The sequence below is a fragment of the Triticum dicoccoides genome, chromosome 5B, assembly GCF_002162155.2.
Source record: "Triticum dicoccoides isolate Atlit2015 ecotype Zavitan chromosome 5B, WEW_v2.0, whole genome shotgun sequence".
In the NCBI taxonomy this organism is placed as follows: domain Eukaryota; kingdom Viridiplantae; phylum Streptophyta; class Magnoliopsida; order Poales; family Poaceae; genus Triticum; species Triticum dicoccoides.
In genome coordinates this window covers 314,163,072-314,170,562 of record NC_041389.1, presented here as the reverse complement: position 1 = coordinate 314,170,562, position 7,491 = coordinate 314,163,072, and the positions used below count along the sequence as shown (strand labels likewise).

At 40.0% G+C, this 7,491-nt stretch overlaps 1 long non-coding RNA gene across 4 annotated transcripts; it reads right to left on the bottom strand.

Moving 5' to 3' along the window:
• Nucleotides 1–3,821: 3,821 nt before the first annotated feature.
• LOC119308644 lies at nucleotides 3,822–7,150 on the bottom strand. 4 transcript variants are annotated; one of them, XR_005150226.1, is made up of 7 exons: nucleotides 6,705–7,150; nucleotides 6,531–6,629; nucleotides 6,331–6,458; nucleotides 5,739–5,812; nucleotides 5,516–5,648; nucleotides 5,217–5,339; nucleotides 3,822–4,242 (listed from the first exon to the last, which is right to left on the bottom strand). It is a non-coding gene; the product is annotated as an uncharacterized LOC119308644 (long non-coding RNA). The 4 variants fall into 4 exon arrangements; XR_005150227.1 differs by lacking the exon at nucleotides 3,822–4,242 and adding an exon at nucleotides 4,249–5,175 and having other exon boundaries at nucleotides 5,229–5,339; XR_005150228.1 differs by lacking the exon at nucleotides 5,217–5,339 and having other exon boundaries at nucleotides 3,825–4,242; nucleotides 6,705–6,870.
• Nucleotides 7,151–7,491: the final 341 nt, after the last annotated feature.

Below are 7,491 nucleotides of genomic sequence, written 5' to 3'. Positions count from 1 at the left end.
CCATGATGATCTCATCGGATGAACCACGATGTCGAGGATTCGAGTAATCCCGTATGCAATTCCCTTTGTCAATCGGTATGTTACTTGCCCGAGATTTGATCGTTGATATCCCAATACCTCGTTCAATCTCGTTACCGGCAAGTCACTTTACTCATTACATAATGCATGATCCCGTGACCAACTACTTAGTCACATTGAGCTCATTATGATGATGCATTACCGAGTGGGCCCAGAGATACCTCTCCGTCATACGGAGTGACAAATTCCAGTCTCGATTCGTGCCAACCCAACAGACACTTTCGGAGATACCTGTAGTGCACCTTTATAGTCACCCAGTTACGTTGTGATGTTTGGTACACCCAAAGCACTCCTACGGTATCCGGGAGTTACACAATCTCATGGTCTAAGGAACTGATACTTGACATTAGAAAAGCTTTAGCAAACGAACTACACGATCTTGTGCTATGCTTAGGATTGGGTCTTGTCCATCACATCATTCTCCTAATGATGTGATCTCGTTATCAATGACATCCAATGTCCATAGTCAAGAAACCATGACCATATGTTGATCAACGAGCTAGTCAACTAGAGGCTCACTAGGGACATGTTGTGGTCTATGTATTCACACATGTATCATTGTTTCCGGTTAACACAATTATAGCATGAATAATAGACAATTATCATGAACAAGGAAATATAATAATAATCATTTTATTATTGCCTCTAGGGCATATTTCCAACACGGCCTTCCTAGTGAAGATGTCGCTACCCATCTAAACAACTTTGTTGATTTGTGTGAGATGCAAAAGAAGAAAGATACGGATAATGATATTGCTAAATTGAAGTTATTTCCGTTTTCACTTAGAGATCATGCTAAAGTTTGGTTTTCGTCTTTGCCTAAAAATAGTATTGATTCATGGAACAAGTGCAAAGATGCTTTTATCTCTAAGTATTTTCCTCCCGCTAAGATCACCACTCTAAGGAACGATATTATGAATTTTAAACAACTTGATCATGAGCATGTTGCCCAATCTTGGGAAAGAATGAAATTGATGATTTGTAATTGCCCAACTCATGGTTTGAATTTATGGATGATCATTCAAATTTTTTATGCCGGCTTGAATTTTGCTTCTAGAAATCTTTTAGATTCGGCCGCGGGAGGCACGTTTACGGAAATCACCTTAGGATATGCTACAAAACTCCTTGATAATATTATCGCTAATTATTCTCAATGGCACACCGAAAGATCTACTAGTAAAAATGTGCATGCTATAGAGGAAATTAATGTTTCGAGTGGAAAGATGGATGAACTTATGAAATTGTTTGCTACTAAGAGTGCTCCTATTGATCCCAATGATATGCCTTTGTCTACTTTGATTGAGAATAATAATGAATCTATGGATGTGAATTTTGTTGGTAGGAATAATTTTGAAAACAATGCTTATAGAGGAAACTTTAATCCTAGACCGTTCCCTAGTGATTCCTCTAATAATTATGGAAATTCCTACAATAATTCTTATGGCAATTTTAATAAAATGCCCTCTGATTTTGAGAATAGTGTGAAAGAATTTATGATCTCTCAAAAGAATTTTAATGCCTTGCTTGAAGAAAAATTATTCAAAGTTGATGATTTGGCTAGGAACGTTGATAGACTTTCGCTTGATGTTGATTCTTTGAAACTTAGATCTACTCCTCCTAAGCATGATATTAATGAGTCTCTCAAAGCTATGAGAATTTCCATTGATGAGTGCAAGGAAAGAACCGCTAGATTGCGTGCTAAGAAAGATTGCTTTGTAAAGGCGTGTTCTTCTAGTCTCCATGAAAATAATGATGAAGATCTTAAAATTATTGATGTATCCCCTATTAGATCTTTGTTTTGCAATATGAATCTTAATAATGATGGGTCTGGAGATGAGTCAACTTTAGTTAAAAGGCGTCTCAATGATTTGGAGTTCTTAGATCTTGATGCTAAATTTGGTAAAAGTGGGATTGGAGAGGTCAAGACTTTAAATAGCATTGAACCCACTATCTTGGATTTTAAGGAATTTAATTATGATAATTGTTCTTTAGAAGATTGTATTTCCTTGTTGCAATCCGTTGTGAATTCACCTCATGCTTATAGTCAAAATAAAGCTTTTACCAAACATATTGTTGATGCCTTGATGCAATCTTTTGATGAAAAACTTAATTTGGAAGTTTCTATACCTAGAAAACTTTATGATGAGTGGGAACCTACTATAAAGATTAAAATTAAAGATCATGAGTGTTATGTTGTATGTGATTTGGGTGCTAGTGTTTCCACGATTCCAAAAATCTTATGTGATATTCTAGGTTTCCATGATCTTGACGATTGCTCTTTAAATTTGCACCTTGCGGATTCCACCATTAAAAAGCCAATGGAAGGATCAATGATGTTCTCATTGTTGCAAATAGAAATTTGGTGCCTGTAGACTTTATTGTTCTTGATAGATTGCAATCTTTCTTGCTCTATTATTCTTGGTAGACCTTTCCTTAGAACGGTTGGTGCGATTATTGATACTAGTGGACCCGTTGCGTCAAATGGCGCAGAGACCTGCTGATTTCATGTTAGCGATAAAAAGAAATCCATGGTTTAGTTGATTTAGTTTCGGGCAAGCACATATGGCGACAAATTTAACGAAACATGTAATAAATAAATATAACACATATATCTGTTTGAACTTCAAATACTACATATCATCGATAACACTATTTAATTAAAATAGAAAGAAATGACACCTACACCATCTCATTATTGGAAGGAGATAACACAAATGCAATATAACTTAATATAACATTGCTATATCTTTTCTATATGCTGATAAGACCTTGTTGTATTCTTAAACACAACCTAGCTATTAATTTATACATGAATGTGACCTTTTCGCACCACTTGCATTTTTAATATGGCTCTAGTTATACGCATGAAACCATGTTTTCGGTGGAAATGGCGCGCTACAATCCGGTCGTAAAGTAATAACTGAACCTGTTTCAAAAGTGTGAGCCAAAGCTCACCTTGCTCGAATTTCTTTCATTAATTTGACCTACTCTTTTCTCCTTGAAAGAATAGACTAACCTAAGTATTATCAAACAAATTTTCTGAATTTTGTATATGACATCATGCACTAATCTCCCCACTGAAGGAATGCATACATATACTATGTACTACACAAAACCACACACATGTCACTTATAAATACGTCGGGAAAAGGAACAGTTCAGTTATAGGACCGAAATTCGTCATACTGATAACACCAATGGTCTAAAGCAGTTCCAAATATGTAACTTATATAACCTCTGCTGCTTTGTCACAGCCTCGAGGACATGTTCTAGTGCAGAAGTCCTTTTGGGGTCAGCCACAAACAAGACGTGTTTGGCACTGTGCCTAGGGCATGGCGATTTGCTAGAATAGAAAACAGACACATCAAACGCAAGCAAGCGGTCTAAGTATAAATCACCATTCAATTGCAGTAGCAGTGCAGCTGGAAGGGGACCACCACTGATTTTTGAAGTGTAGTGCGTGCATGTATACAGAAATGCAATCAGGGAGAAATGAAGCAATAAATTAGCTGGCAGATCAAAAAGATAGCATAATACAGAGCAAATAAATTCAAGTGCATACCTCGCCTGCTAGTGCTTGGTAACCTACAGCAAGCCTTCCTGAGGAGCAGTCAGCTTGTATCCGACTGGACTATCCTCTAAAGATTTTTAAGGATCGGCTAGAGATGCTCTTACATCCACTAACCAATTGGCTGAAAGTTGACATCCTAAATATTGTGGAATACTCCCTCCGTAAAGAAATATAAGTGTTTTGCTTTTATATTTCTGTACAGATGGAGAATAACTTAACTACTCCATAATATAAGCACCACAGCAATGCAGAGTCAGCTGCTACCTTCTACATTGGAAAGAATACGGTATGTAACATATACTGAAACTGTTCAACAAAATCATCTTTGCCCACTAAGGGATGACGGTCATTTTCAGACACCAAGTGTTAACCAGTAATGACAAAACTTTCAGTCATCATCCTTGAACTCCCTGGTTAGTCAACGAAATTAAGAAACCATCATCCTGCAGGCCGTGCGCGAACCGGCACCGGCCGCCGTAGGAGCAGGCGCCACCCTCCCACTTGTTGCATAGCTCCATCTTCTGGGTGCCCTGCCTGTACGCCTCCAGCTCGACCACTTCTCCATCCCCCTTCGCCTCGTCCTCCCCTGCCTACTGCAATCACCATTCCCCATTACAAAATCAATCATACGGATATAAATTCCCAATGAAATTTCTCGAATTGAGTGTTTAGTTTCGTGAGTTAGCCAAATCAATACCCTATCTCTTCGCTTAATGACGACTTTGTAATATGAAATTGCCAACAAGTAGCCGATTCAATACTATTTCTGAAGAAAAATTAAGCAAGTTCAATACAGTTTCTTCCTGCAATTGAATCCCAAGCAAGCCATGACGTGATAAGAATTTGTGTGGTTCCAACTTAACATAGGAAATTCCTAATCAAGTTGCAGCATAAATTAAAAATATCGAGTTGTAAGTTTGGCTTCATCAAGCAACTGCCAACACTATGTAGGTTCAAAGCTACATCTGTCAAGTACAAAATTATAAACACAACCTGATAGTGAATGCAATTGCCAAATCGTTTATAGAACGTAATATTGCCAGAGTTTCGTCTGATTTTCAGGTTTAAACTTTCCTGCTAACCATATAATTGCGTCACAATCCTAATTTCTCCTTGATTAAGCGACTTCGACTCACTACATCAGACATCTCCTTTGTTCGAGATACATCCATTTATTTGGAATATTGCCACTTAGCCAAAATGTTTGAGCAGAAGAAACAGGTATATTCAATACTTCTATTATCAAGAAGAAGCATAAAAGGCAAGGTCCCCGCAGGACAGGTTCCTATACAATGTGAGATACACTTAGGAGCATGAGGCTGAACAAAACATGATGCCCCGCTAAATCCGGAATATTAAGACGAGCAGCGAACCAAACAACAAGACAGTACACGCAGAGAGGAAAATATGGTATTTCTAGCTAGAAAGGAAGTGAGCAAACCCCGAGAAGGAGAACATCAGGAACCAAATGTAAAAAGCCTTTTAGAAGATCCTCTAATAAATGGCTCTCCTGATATGTAATTTGCCTGAAGAATGAAGAAATCACATGGGATTTAGGACCACTGACCATGAGGCACACCTAGTGCCCCTCCTGCTGGGCGGCAAGGAAGAGGTAGCGGTGGCCTTTGAACCTCTTGCTTAGCTAGGGAGGAGATGGTGGCTGGGCGCAGGAGTCACATGAGATTCAAACCTACAGATGTAGCAAAGCCCCAATAATACAATCGCCAAGATGAGAAATGCTGGTTTGCTTAGAGCACTAAGGCCGACGCGTGAACCACCAACGGAAGTGAAACATAAACAACTGTGACCAGATGCAAACAACCATGGCTGGAGAAGATATGGAGGAAGGGAGGAACATGCACTTACATCGGTGTGAAGAGAAAACCAATAGAGAAGCTGGAAGAAGGCACGGCGAAGACATAGAACATTAGGAGGCTGAGCAGGAACAGTAGGACAACAATTTAACCTGAACCACACTGAGAAAACATTCTCCAAGATCCTGAAAAAATCCATGTTCAAATATTAGTTGTCCCACAAATGTTATTTGTTAAGCTAATACAGACTAAATGAAAACAATAAACTAAAGTACCAAATTGGAGTAACATTCCTTCACTCATGGCCGTACTGAATCCATATCCTCTTTTGATTACACTTGGTTTGTATCTGCAAAAAACAAATGGCAGCTTGGTGAAGATTTACAATATAATGCTTCGAAAAAAAATACTGCATGCATGTTCTTAAATATTGATTTCTAACTATGGAGAATTGAGATGATCTTTAACATGATCGTCTCCCAGATCCCAATCTAATAAGTAGTTTTCAAATAAAAAGGAAACATACTTTGAACATTTGGTTGCTTGGAGTTAAAAAACTTAGTAGTATAAGAGAGGCTTCTCATAGCTCACAAATATCCCGACTAACACCACCTCTTCTCTACTAACACTGCTGCTTCTTGCGTCCAGTAAGAGGAAAAAATACATGTAAGATCAATCACTTTCTAGTGAGCTGCACTTAAAATGGATTTATCATCACATCAACTGAAACAGTGCCACCTTGGTTGGCTTATAGATTATCCACAGGCTGTAGCTCCACGTTTCAGTATTTTTTTGAAGTTTATCATACCAAAACATATGCCAACATCACCACATGTGGAATTATCATGCTTCATATAAGAGTATTACCCTGCACTTCCTCGATGGCTATGTCAACCCCCAAGTTCTTTGAAGGCCCCTATCCGCCGCGGCTCGAAGAGACAAATGACAAGCTTCTTCTCAAGCGGCAGTCCACTAATCGAGCATGGTGTTCACTCCTTTGGACAATGATATAAGCAATCAATTTTTGAAATCTAAATGCTCTTTGAACCAGAGAGAGTAATCTTTACCTCTACAATTGCTCGTGTCATCACACACATCAAATATTCTTGGCAAGGGCACATCACACAACATACAATACCAAATCAATCTAGATTCCAAAACACCACCTGAAAAACTTGAAAATTTTGCAGGTCGTCATGGAAAGATGAGAAAAGGGGTTAGAAAAACAGGAAGAAACACACCTGTCACATAGTCTCCTCCACAAACTGGGAGCTTTCTCCTCCTGGCGGCTTGTCCATGGCTCCCTTGACGCCTACAATGACGTGCTCCCTGCCGGCTTCCTGCTCGGACGCCCGCCGAGGGCGTCGCCCTCCCTTCCCTGCAGATCCATGGCACTCCTCCTACTTATCCATATCATCGGCCTGTCCTTAACCCCATGACGCGTCCACCACCTGGGTCCTCCTTGGCCTGGCTGCTCCACCCCCAATGTCGGCTTCTTGGCCCTCTCCTGCTCCTCTACCCCTGGTTTGAAGACGTGGCCATCCCTGTGGAAGGCCCCTTGTCCGAGGACGAGGGCGATGGGCGCCAGCGGGAAGGAGGAAGGAGGAGGAAGGGGGAGAAGGGATGCGGCGGCCGGCGGCTATCCGCCCGAGCAGGAAGGAGGGGAGGGGGTGCAACGCCTATGGTATCAAGCGAGGGAGGTAGGGATGGCACCTGTAGGGTTTGGGTACGGGTGGAGCCACCCCATACCCTTACCCATCCTCTTTGAGCTTACCCATCACCCTTACCCATACCCATCAATGGGTATAATTTTTTCCCATACCCGTTACCCGACAGGGTACATGGGTACCCATAGGTAAAATTACCCATGTTTGCAAAGCATCAGTATGAACTACACATAGTCATAAAAACGACATATAATTATAATCTATAAACAACAATAGATTATAACAACAACAACACACACACTTTTAAACAACAACACATCATAAACAACATCATATTTAATAAACAACATCACTTTCTCGT